Genomic DNA, 13535 nt, shown 5'->3' with positions numbered 1-13535 from the left:
TGAGGACCCCACATTTTCATTATGCCCTTGGCCCTGTGTATCATGGAGCCAGTTCTATCCATTGACAGGTTACTTCTCTGAATTTCAGACAAGGCAAAAAAGATCTTGATAGATCCAAAACTGTGGAATTCTGTGAGTCCTAACAAAGTTCACGAGGTGTTGAAAGGTCCTGCTCCACCTTAATGAAGTGCTTCTCAACCAGGAGCAATTTTGCCCCCTAGTGGGCATTCCACAAGGTCTGAAGACTGTTGCTTGTCCCAGCTCTGGAGAAGGTGTTACAGGCATCTAGAGGGTAGTAGGATGTTTGACCCTGCAATGCAGAGGATAGCCCCCACAACAAAGAATTTGGGGGCCCTAAATTTCAGCACTGCTGTTGTTGAGAAATCCTGCACAACCCATTATTTGTGTCTCCAACACTTGGTACTAGCCCCGGGAAATTACTCAGTGCTCGTTGAACCAGTGGGTGCAGCCTGGATCTCAGGTTGTTGTATTCCTTATCGTATGCAGACTGAAAAACAAATCTGGTGATTACTCAATGTAATCTAACATTTGCGTGAGGTGCGATGCAGAGATGCTTTCCTTAATGCTCTTGCACTTCTCACATTTACCCAATTAACTGGCAGGCCCCTTACTCTCTTAAAACCTTCTCTAAAGCATACCACACTCACGGTTGATGGATGGCTTTCCATCATGCTCTTGTACATCTGACACCTGTTGTGCTGTCTGTCGGTTTACCAAGTCATTTGGGTTTGTTCCGAAATCTGTTTATGCCATTGTGTTGGTTGCTATAATTATGCAGTGTAATCAACTCTTACGGAAATGCAGGACAAGAAAAACACTAAAAAGTAGAGAGATTTCAGTGAAAGTCTAAGTTGAATGCTTTGGAAAGATTCAATAAAGATGTCACTAAAGAAAACGAATCTTGAATTAACTGTAGGCAAGAAGATTCTAAGGGATTTGGGAGGGAACCATTAAAATTAGATTCTGTGTTGACTTTGCATAACTCTCTTAGGTTTTCTCTGTTATTTATGGAGATTATAGACAATTACATCTGTGATTTTTGCAAGAAAGACAATACTTTAGCTAGCTGATCCATGATCAGAGAAAGGGCCTTGCCCTACATTACAGGATTGCAGAATGAATGATACTTATATATTTTAGGATGATACAAATTGTTAGATTTAGGAATGTAAGTTTAGAGGACTTCCTTAATAGTGCATCAGACAGCAGGGCTTTTACTGTATTTTCTGGTGAGAAACAAAAAAGAAGAACATAATTAGATATTCAGCTTTTGTCACTTCTGGAGCCAAACAGCTCTCGGCTCAGGGAAGTCTGTGAATAATTTTCGTTGCTTAACACCACCTTATATCTTAAGAAGATACTCCTTTAGTTCTTGATTCCACAAACACCAACATAAGGTCTGTCTCTTGCCAGATTCAGTACTGAAGTGTTGAAGAGTAATTTGCTTCCTTTTTAGTTCACATATTTTCTCCCTTGCATTTTCCATGTGGCTATATACATTAGAGGTAGTGTGTCACAGTCTTTCAGAATTAAATAAGTAAAAATAGAGTATATCAGAAGTGTAGTTGAATCACTTATTTTCAGAATTCTGTTAGAGCCGAAGTAAGAGACTTTTGTCAGTCGGGATGATTGCAGGATGGCTTTTCATTATCTTTGCCCTAAGTCAGACATGAGAGCTGACTGGTGGGGCTTTGAATCCTGAGCTTAGGGGAAAAAAAAAAAAAAAAAGTGACTATCTCTTGAATATAAATTAACCCTTGCTATATTTTTGTTAATTTTCATAAATACTTTATATGTTTTATTTCCATTTTCCGTCACAGTGTTGCAGATAGTACCCCAACAATATATAGCCATAAACATCTTACTTGGCTAGTAAAAGAAAGGATTAAATGTTTATGATGGAAGACATCATGCTCTCTTCTTTCTTTTTAAAGTGTCTCAACAAGTAATATAGAAGTACTGCCTCCCCTGAAAAGATTACAGCATTACAGATGAAGCTAAATTCCTCTTTGTCCATTTCATGTGACCAGTAATGTATCCTTCCAGACGCACATACAGAGCTCAATAGAATTTTTATTGTTGTGGTATCGCGCTGCATGTCTTGTTTAGTTACTTGTTTGCTTTCTTTAGTCAAGTTGAGTCCATTTGAATCAGATCCTCTATAAATCGACTTCATCTTTTCAGTTGCTATATGATATTCCAGGTATGAATAGTGTATAATATAGGTACATTATAATGACTCTTGCACGTATGCTTCTCCTTCTCCTTTTATTTAGGTCCTAGAAGTAGAATTGGAGACCATTCGTATACAAGCATTGCATTGATATCTTGGGTCATTTGTTTCCATGGTGGGTTCTTTCTACACTACGTGGTGTGGGGGACAGAAGTCACAGAATCAACACTTTTTCGACATTGAAGGTGTCTTAGATGTCACCATATAATGTGAAGGATTGATTTGTTTCTCTGTACTCTTAATATTTAATATTTTTCCCTGGAGCTTCCTCTGTAACCTCTTCTGCTTTTGCTACCTTAGGAAAATCCTTTTGGCTCCTCTGTTGCTTCTACTTAATAACAAAGTTTCGAACTAAACGTGTTATTTCCTAAGGAATCGTTTTAGCAGGTATGTTAGTATATTCAGTCTAAAATTAAAAAAAAAAACACTTCATTAACTACTTTCTTGAAATGTTTTGAGTGACTGATTCTTTTAGAATTATATCTATGTTGGTTTAATGCTTTAGATCTTTGGATATTGTTTAATTACCTGACAAGTGGAAAGGGCTTAGATTTAAAATCTAGGTTTTCCTGTAAATCCCACTGTGTCATAAATGTAGAATTGGTAAGGCACACTTGTATGTAGAAAACTTTAGGAGTGATCATCTCTTTCCTATCTTCCTTATCTGGATGGTATTTCTTTGCTTGAATAATTATACCCTGCTCATTTAATGGCTTCTGTGTGTGGGGTGTTGTACCCATGATTTTTCCTCTAATATTTATTAGCAAGAGTAAGAAATCAATATTATTCTCATTTTATAGTTGTAAAAATTGATAGAGAAGGTAAGTAACTTTCCCAATGATTACCCTGTTAAGAAGTAAGAGAGCTAAGAATTCAAAACAAAGCTTAACCTCTTTAGAACCATATATACTCTTCAACATGCTATGTTAACATAATCTCTTTCCCACCATCATTTAAAAATCATGTGAGTCTCCTTTCTGGAGGTATGTTTAATTTTAATAATTCTTTAAAAACACTTTCATTTGCTTTCAGGCATAATTGTAGATAAAATAGTTTTGTGGCAGACAATCACAGTTAATTTTGTATGCTTTTTTTAAGTAATCAAAAGAGCTTACCAAGCTTCAGAACACTTATACTTTTATTTTCATTTATTCCCAAACTGTCTCTTGACTTTTTGTTTTCCAGATTTTCCACATTTTTAAAGTAATACGTCCTTATCATAGAAAGTTTGAAGAGTAACCTACATTATTAAGAAAGTGAAAACTACCAGTGATGCTGTCAGCTCTATTTCTAATAGCAAATGAACAAATGACTGCTCTCCTCCCAAGACCCCAGCATGTGCTTGTGAACCTGCACAGTGGCCACTTGTCAGCTGCATCATGGGGATGGGAGTGGTGTGGTAGTTTCAAGAAATTCATATGCTCAGTCAGGTTTAGCAAAAATAAGGTAAATGAAGAGTTGGACACACATGTCCATTTGCTCATTAGAAGATTTGGCTCATCTTCCTTATGAATTAATGACGCACTGCTGCAGGCTTGAAAATTCAGAAGTACCTGCACGTCTGATCACGTTACAGATGCTCAGTTGGGGATTTCTTTTCATTATCAGTGATTAACTTAATGAAGAAATTAAGAATACGATCTCGATGTCTAAGAGAGTAAGAATTTGTCATCCACGTTTGAGACCACAATATGGGAATGGGTTTTATAACTCTTGCAAAGTACTTTTCTTCAGAGATACCTGAGTGAACAGGTGATTGCTCCACTCACAGAGTAAGGGGTGGGGTGGGGGGGCTGTGAATGTGATGTCTATACCTACTTGCTTCCTACACATTAGCTATGGAGAACTTCCCCTACATTCTCAGTATTGCTATCTTGATACATTCTTTTTTTTTTCTTAGCTTTTAATTACTTTTTTTCTTAGCTTAGAATATCAGAAAGACATTTTACCAAACTCCTAGAATTTACTCATTGTTCTGTTACTGTATTTTCATTTTAATGCGATTTTCTTCTTACTAATAAGTCTACACTTGTTGAGCATAAGCTTTGTGCCAATTACTATGCTAAGTGCTTTACATGCTTTATTTAGTTTTTCCATCTTTTTGATTCAGGTTCATAATATTGACTGTTTTACAAATGAGAAATGGAGACTTAGGAAGGAAAAAAGAAATTAGCCAAAATGTTAGAGCTGATAGATGACAGAACCAAAAACTCTCACCCACGTGTACCCGAGTTGCAAAGTCTGTTTTCTTACCACTCTAACTTCCATATTTCAAAATTTCTTTATGGAAAAAATAATTTTTCATTTAGTTTCTCTCTTTAGACTCGTCTAAAATCTTTTAGTTTTATCATAATCCTGGGTTACTAATTTCAACTTTAAATTTCCCCTAAGTGTTAGTTGACTCTGTGGTTATTTGAGTTATTAATATATGTTTATTAGGCAGGAAGTTGAATATTTTTAGGCTTAAAACATTTATATACTGTTTTTCCTTCTGAAATTTTTATCCCTGTTTGAGTGACGTTATAAAATTATTTAAAAACCTGTTTCTCAACCCTGACTTAACATTGTGGAATACAAAGAATCTAAACTAATATTTTAAATAAGCAGAATCTATTAAATCAGACTTTGTGAGCTGGGACCTGACCTCAGAAGCTTCTAGTCCTGCTAATGTGCATCCAGTGTAGAGAAACAGAGACTTAAAATGCAGCTTTTGGTGGTAACATGTCACTGAGTGTCCTTTAGAGCAGTGGGTCTCAATTAGTATGCATCAGAATCCTGTGCACGGAGAGCTCCTTAAAGCACAGATTGCTGGGCCCAGTGCCCTGAGATCTGAGGTGGACCCAGGAATTTGCATTTCGAACAGGTTTTCAGGTGATGCTGACACTGCTTTTTATGGCTGTCTTTTGAAAACCACTTCAGATCTACATGTTACTCTTTGAGGATCACTGATTTAGGGTCTCCCTTTCTGAGTTTTTTTTGTTTTTTTTTTTTTTAAGAAGTGATCACCATACCTACCCACCCTTCCAGCTGCGTACCCACATAGACTTCGCAAACTGTCTTCAGAATTACTAGGAGGCCTCAAATGCTCATTACCAACGTTGAAGTTCAGTCATATCTCCAGAAGAATTTGTTTTTGTCCACATGGAAGAACCTCAGATGAATTTGACTCCGCCCTTTCATCTGTTCTTTCAACTATAAAGCAGAGTACTTCGATTTAGAGATCTCTTCATACCAGAGCTATAGGACTTTTTTTAAAGTCCTTTGGTGATTTTTTTTAAGTTTATTTATTTCTTTTGAGAGAGAGGGAGGGAGGAATGAGCAGAGAGAGAATCCCAAACAGGCTTTGTGCTGTCAGCACGGAGCCTCACATGGAGTTTGATCCCATGAGCTGTGAGATCATGACCTGAGCCAAAATCAGGAGTTGGACCCTTAACCAACTGAGCCACCCAGGCGCCCTGATTTTTTAAAATCTCAAAAGGCAAACATTTTGCCTAATTTCGAATTCCAATTTGTTTCTGGCAAAAGAGTGTCTTTCTCAACTATGTTAAGTGATTTCAGATAAATTAGGGTTAACCAAAATTTACCAAAGGATCACTGAACTTGGAAAGTTGGAATTAAATTTTTTTTTCCCATTATGGTAAAAAAGACAACATAAAATTTACATTTTAAATGTTACAATTCACTACTATCAACTACATTCATAATATTATGCTATCATCACCACCTCTAGCTCCAGAACTCTTCATTTTGCATAACTGGAACTCTCTATCCATTAAATAGTAACTTCCCATTCATTCTTCCCCCCAGCCCCTGGCAACCACCATTCACTTTCTGTCTTTATGAATTTGACTATTGTAGATATTGCATATAAGTGGAATCATACAATATTTGTCTTTTGTGACTAGCTCATTTTACTTAGTATAGTGTTGTTGAGGTTCATACATGTTGTAGCATATGTTAGAATTTAATTTCTAAAAAAGGGCTGAATAATACTGTTTTATATGTGTGTGTGTGTGTGTGTATGTGTGTATTATATATAATTACTACATTTGCTTAATCATTCATCTTTCCATCAACACTTGGGTTACTTCCACCTTTTGGCTGTTGGGAATAATGCTGCTGTGAAAACAGGTGTACAGATACCTATATTTGAGTTCCTACTTTCATTTCTTTTGGGCATATACGCAGAAGTGACATTCCTGGGTCATGTGGTAATTCTTTTTAATTTTTGATGAACTGTAAATGGAAGAGAAAAGAACAGATAAAACCTTGTTATTCAACTTTTAAGTTTTCAGTATCTCTGTATAAACTACAGATTGCTTGTATAAGCATGATAGATTTGGGCAGAGACAATTTCCATTTTAAAATTGAAATTAACAATTCCATGCTCAATCTGTTGTTTAATAAAATTAGCTACAAGATTTTCTTTGAGAGGAGATACTTTAGATGCATACTGTATCAACTACACATATTTCTAGGGCCGTTGACATAAGTCCTATAAAATAACATCAAAAATCTCAAATTCATTCCTTTATGGGTGGTCCAAGATACCAGTTAGAACTGTCTTCTTTATGTTGACTTTAACTGGGAAAGGATAGGTGGAAGGTAGAAAAATTAAGAGTAACAAATTCCTTTTGGCAAGAAGTTCTTCAGTCATAAGAAAAATTATGTCATCACTTAGTTACAATACCTGCAGTTCATTAATTGTTTCCTGTAGTACAGTGATACTGTTGTCTACACAACCACATGAAAAGGTTTAACATAAAGGCAAGCATGTGAACTCTGAACTCATGCAGACAGGTTTCTCTTTCTGATTCTGCTACTTAATAGAAAAATATTTAATCTTGCTATGGGTTATAAATCAATTTACTCAACCCATTTTTTTCTTTTTCTTTTTAAAAATTTTATCTTTACTTTAAAAACTATGAGAGCAGCAGATACCCAAAGTTTTGTTTGTTTTACTTTTTAAATAAGTAGTTCAAAAGACTTATAATACAAAAAGATCAGTGTCCAAGCTATCTCATCTCCCATTATCTTGTTGCACAGAGCAAACCCTTTTACACTCTTAGGAGATACTCACCTTCAAATATAAAGTAATATGTTTATATGGTTATTTCTTACTGATTTTAGGCAGTATCTATTATGACTATGGAAAATGAGGATTGGCTGATAAATATAGATTTATCTTATGCTTTACTATAACTTTCACATACCTACTTCCACCATCACAATATAGATCTATTACTTATGAAATTATAATCACTATTTACATTATTGTAATTCGGTAACTTTGATTTACTACAGAAGTACAAGTAGTATACTGTGATGACATTTCTTATAAAGCCTGTCTTCTAGGAGTTATACCAGTTGTCTTAAAAAATTAAACTATTTTTAGAATAGTTTTAAATTTATACAAAAATTGCAAAGATAGTACAAAGAATTCTGTATGCCCCACACCCCATTTTCCGTATCCTTTGTTGGTATGGTACTTTTGCTGAGTTGATGAACTGATATAATTATTTTTAATTACACCTCATACTTTATCCATATTTCATTAGTTTTACCTAATGGCCTTTTTTCTCTTCCAGTGATCCATCTAAGATCTCACATTATATTTAGTCATCATTACCTAGGCTCCTCTAGACCATGACCATTTCTCAGACCTTCCTTGATTTTGATGACCCTTGTAGGTGTTAAGAAGACTGGTCAGATATTTTTCAGAAGCGTCCTCAGTTGGGATTTACCTGATTTTTTTCTCATGAACTGGAGTTATGAGTTTTGGGGAGGAAGACCACAAAGATAGACTGCCATTGTCATTACATCACATCAAGGGTACACATTACCAACATGACTTACCACTGCTCATGTTGACTTTGATCCTATTAGGTTTCTCCATGGTAAAGTCACTCTTCGTCACTTCTCTTCTGTACTGTACTTTTTGGAAATGAGTCACACACAGCCCTTAGTTAAGGTGCAGAAATTACACTCCCCCTCTTTGAGGACAATGATCTACATACATTATTTGTAATTCTTCTACATGAGAGATTTGTCTGTTCTCTTCCATTTATGTATTATGTCACATGTGACTCATGGATATTTACTTTATAACTCAAGCTATACTCCAGTATATTTTGTTGCATAAATTGTTCAGGCTTGGACACTGGAAGCTCTTTTAGTTGGCCCTTATATCCCTTTGACATACTTCCATCATTGTGGGGGTTTTTTGTGTGTGTTTTTTAAAGCGTTTCCTTACTTTCTGGCACTGCAGAATGCTCTAGAGTTACGTCTTATATCTTCTGCCCCAGTTCTAGAATTAGCAATTTCTTCAAGTTCCTTTTATTGGAGAAAAGTAGAAACCAAGATCTAGCACTCCATGTGTTCATTGCTGTTTGGGTGTTAACTGCTTCTAGGTCCTTTGAACTGAGCAAGGTAATGTCTGTGTTTACAATTCCATGTAGATACAAATGTCTATAAGTAATTCTATATGTAACCATCTGTGTCTTTATTAAGCCAAACATGAGTTTATTCTGCTATCTCTAAGTAGGACTGCTAATGTATATGCAGTAAGGATAGGAGAGAAGAGACAGGACAGCTGAGAAAGAGAAGAGAGGAAGAGAATGGATAGTACAAACTACTGGATATAAGGATGTAACCCTAATTTCTGTCAGTGTTTCTCTGTCTCTCCAAGAGGCAATTTTGAAAATTTATTCACTTAAGAAGATTAAATATATATATGTGTGTGTGTGTGTGTGTGTGTGTGTGTGTGTGTGTGTGTGTATATACATATATACATATATACACACACACACACACACACACACACACACATATATGTAATTTAATCAAAAGATGATAAAATAAAGAATACCAATATTTGTGATTAATTGTTCTGAAGATGGTGTATCATAACATTACCCAAAGGATTTTTACTTTTTACATACTTTTTCTTTTTTTATGTTTTCAATGGGACTGTATATTGAAATGCAGGGAGAGACATACGGGCTGTAAAGTGAGAAGTAGAAAGGATGACAGAAAGATAGAGAGGAGAATTGATTGATGGAATAATATTGCTACCTCATAGCCTTTCAGGATTTATACTAAAGTATTTTGCATATGAATGAGGATAAATCATCTTGGTTATGGTCTCTATACAGAGATGGATCAGCTTTTCAGTAAGAGCTCTGTCCCTTATTACCTGGGTAAAATAGGGCAAGTTTCTCAACTTCTCTCTTAATGTTTTGATTGAAAAAAATGGGAATAGCAAAGCCTATTTTACTGAGTTGTGAGGATTAAATGAGATGAAGTTTCTAAAGGACCAACCATGGTGATTGGTGTAGAATAGAGAATTATCGGATACAGCTCCTGGTCTAATTTGTGTGCCAAATGGCACTGAAAGGACCAGGGCTTTTCAGCATTTTTCTAGTATGTGTGTGGGAGGCTGGATTAATTCGAGGACTTGTCAAAGTTTGGGTGTGACTTAGGTATCACCACCATATGTGCTTCAAACTTACTGCCCAAGTAAAAAAAAAAAGGAAAAAAAGATGTTTGATTTGATGTAGTTTTACCACATTTTAAGGAGATTTTATGAATGAGAAACTGAGTTTATATACATTTCAACAGTAGAATTGTTTTAATGAGTTACCATTATACATTTAAAATTATTTGACTTGCTTTACAATCTCATAATTACAAACCAGGTCACATTATTTAATTCAAATTTTTTTTTTTTGCAAGTAAAGTTTTTTTTTATTTGTCACCATTAAAAGTCTGAATTTTAAACAGATTCTTAGAGTGGTAGTTCACATCTTATATACCTCATTCGACTTTAACACCTGTCCCATCCCCAGTAGCATTTCCAAAACTATTACTTTCACTGGGAAGCTCCCTGAATTTTCCTAATTCAAACTGTGCTTCTTGAGCATTTTTACCTTTCTAATGACAGCATTGCAGAGAAGATCGATTGGCAAGCCTTTTCTGGATCTTTCCCGGTGCTATCTGTAGTCCATTTATTGACCGCTTCTTTCAAGTCATTTGCATCTCTCAGATCATGATCTCCGTTATCTCAATTTGGTGGTGAGCATAAGAGGTCTTCAGACTCTGATTGTTATGTTTTTTAAGTAAAACTAACCCCCGTTGAAACAAATAACCATCTGTCATCTTGACATCATCAACATGAGCTTGAGTCATGATCTGCCATTTTTTTTTTTTGACCATGGAGCATTTTTGTCATGGTTCATGCAGTGAACATTCTCAGTAATTAGGTTGAATTTTCTAAATGCACACTTATCATTTTGCGGATTAGCAAGGCTCAGTTCAGAAACCTTTGAGCCCATCCCATCCATTTTGATCCCCTAGAGTCTTGTGACTAGTATTTTTCCGAAATTTCTTAAATTGACAAAGCTGGTGCTTTTGCATGAAACCACTCTTTGTTAGAAAATGGATCTAACTTTATTCTTGGTTCATTTTTTGCTACTTCTCGTAAGGTGCTTCGCACTCCTCCCCCTCCCCCAGCACCCCCAACTGCCATGGTGCTGCTCAGAGAGCAAAAAGGGCACGTTGTTTAAATTTATTCTTTAGGTCAAGTCACTTAAACCCTTACTTGTCTGTTTATCACCACGTTGAGAATTATCCCTAAACTTCACCTCATTGTGTTACTTGAATATTCTGGAAAATCTGGGGCTATACTCAGACTGTAGAGTGGAGGTGGGGTGGGAACTGGCATTACATTGGCGCACTCCTGTGGTGGAATTCATTGCCAACAATGGGCTTTTTGGTTCCTGTCCAGGTTGCAAAGATGTTCCACCTGGCCACTAATACGTATTAGTTTCCTGTAGTGTGGAAAACAAATTGCCACAAATTTATGATGGCTCAGTTCTGTGGGTCAGGAGTGTAGGTTGTCTTGTCTGATTTCTCTTGTGTCTTAACAAGAGCAAGGTGGTTGCCAGTCCGGACTCTCTTCTGGAGCTTCTGGAGGGAAATGTGCTTCCAGGCTCATTCAGGTTGTTGGCAGAATTCATTTCCATGTGGCTTTAGATTAAGATCCTCCTTTCCTTGCTGCAGTTCATCCTCATCTCCTAGGGGCTGCCTGCATTCCATGGTTTGGGATCCCCTGCTTTAGAGGCAGCCAGAGTGACCTGAGTCCTTCTCACCCTTCAAGTCTGTCCAACCTCTCCTTCTGCCGCATCTCTCAGACTCTTCTGCCTCCTTCTTCTTTAAGGACTTAGATGATTATTAGGTTGAGTGCACCCAGATAATGCAAGATAATTTCCCTATTTTAAGATCCAAAACCTTAATCACATCTGGAAGTCTCTTTGGCCATGTAATGTAACGAAAAGATGATAAATGATAGATAATGAGAATAAAGAATGCCATATGTGTGAAGGTTCTAGAGATGAGGGAGTAGAAAGTAGGTTGTTTTGTTTGTTTTTTCTTTCTTTCCTTTTTTGTTTGTTTGTTTGTTTGTTTTGTGGTGGTGGTGGTGGTGGGAGGCACCTTCCTTTGCCTATAACACCAGATTGCAACTTTTTTTTTGGTTCAATAAACCTAGACTCCACTGTTGGCCCCTAAAGTACAGCACCTTCTGGTCCAGAGGCATACCTTGCAATAGTCATATGTTCTGCTGTATTGAGCTTTCTGTCTCCACAAGCCCTCAGATCCTGGTGTGGGACACAGGTCACCAGCCTGGGTGCTGTCCTTCCTCAGTGTATATATTTTTATTTCAGAGATCTTGTTTTATATCCCTGCCACTAAGCTGCTGTCAGGAGGCCTCCTGGTTTGCTGTGAAAACATGTCCCTGGATACATTTTTCTAACTTCACTATTAAAGGAGTTGAGAAAGGGGTCTTGATCTGCTGCCCCCCAGAAGCCTCCTGCCTTTTTATGCAGATTTATTTACTTCTTCTGTAGTCAGCTTTGAAGGACAGGGATGGAAACTTTCTTAGAGTTGATAAATGGATTAAATGAACCAGTATTCAGGAAGCAGAATGGTGAGGTGGTTATGAGCATAAGCTCAGAAGTAAGAGTGCCTGGCTTCAGAGCCCATCTCTGTTGTTAAGGAGCTGGGTGACCTTTATATGTTGCATAACCTCTCCTTGTCTCAGTTTCCTCATATGTAAACTTCACTAGATTGTGGTGAGAATTAAATTAGTACATCTAAAATGGCGCTAGACACATAAAAATCACATAAAGATGTTTATTGTTACAATTATTTGCATAAATACAAGGAGCAGAATAAGTGACAGAATATTGCTCTGGAATTAGGCTGCCTAAGCTTTCCCTCCAATCTGTAGCTGTTACTAGCTTTGTGTCTTTGGATATCTAAAAGTTACTAAAATTTTCTATACCTCAGATTCTTCATCTATAAAATGGGAACAATAATTGCTCTCATTTTGTGGTATTTTTGTTGGTGGTATTATGAGAAAATGAAAAAAAAATTGTAAGAGCTCAATAAATTGTAGATTCAGTGCATATGTTAAAGTTGAAAAAAACAATACTTATTGTGGGTTTCTTTCATTTGGGGAGGATTTTTTTTTTTATACCAGGGGTTAAGGCATAATAGGGATTTGGGATTATTAGCCCCTTCAATAATCCACCTTACTAAGAGTCTCAGAATTTGCTGTCCCACTGTGTAGCATGCCCAAGGTTTATACTTAAGGATTCAAGAGTACTTACAGGTATTTGCCTAACTCTAACTTTTAAGTTTGGTTTTTGCTGTCAGCTCCCATTTATTATTTGGTTAAATGTTGTTTTTGTATCTCATCTTCATTGGTCTTTGGAGATACCCATTACTTTCTTAGGAAGCTAGCACTGTTATAAAAATCATATGTATTGAAATTTATCTTAGACTGTAGTTACTAGAATAATTAATACACTGTTCTGCTTAAAGCAGAAGTTGAGGCTAACATAATTTATAAGTCCTTCTCAACAGGTATTACTTTTTTTAGAAATCATTTCTATTCCTGATTACATAACTTAGTTTACAAAATTGTATTTGGTGAACTATATATACTTTTCCATTTCTAAATAGTTCTGAAACATTTCTGCCTGTTCTGCCCCCATTATTCTTCACTGGGGGGATCCCATCATTCTTCACTGGGGGAGAAGGTAAAGGTGGAAAATAGAATAGGGTGGTAAGATTCATTAAGTGAGTATCCCTTTCTCACACATCACAGATTTAAATTATTCATAGTTTGTGTTTTGAATTATTAATCATACTTACCCTGTACATCGGAGTCTCATGTGGTGTATTTTTTGCTCTGCTCAATTCCAGTATTGAGGAAAAA

The 13535-nt window shown here is 36.3% G+C and overlaps 1 protein-coding gene and 1 pseudogene across 1 annotated transcript in view; one reads left to right on the top strand and one right to left on the bottom strand.

Moving 5' to 3' along the window:
* SLC2A13 (solute carrier family 2 member 13) overlaps positions 1-13535 on the top strand; it is a 373541-nt gene that overhangs the window by 98899 nt on the left and 261107 nt on the right. The gene's annotated exons all lie outside the window — the stretch shown is intronic.
* Positions 10070-10781, bottom strand: LOC122223941 (annotated as a pseudogene).

Source organism: Panthera leo, chromosome B4 (assembly GCF_018350215.1).
Source record: "Panthera leo isolate Ple1 chromosome B4, P.leo_Ple1_pat1.1, whole genome shotgun sequence".
Taxonomy (NCBI): domain Eukaryota; kingdom Metazoa; phylum Chordata; class Mammalia; order Carnivora; family Felidae; genus Panthera; species Panthera leo.
Note: the sequence above shows the minus strand (reverse complement) of the source record. Positions and strands in the feature narration are given on the sequence as shown.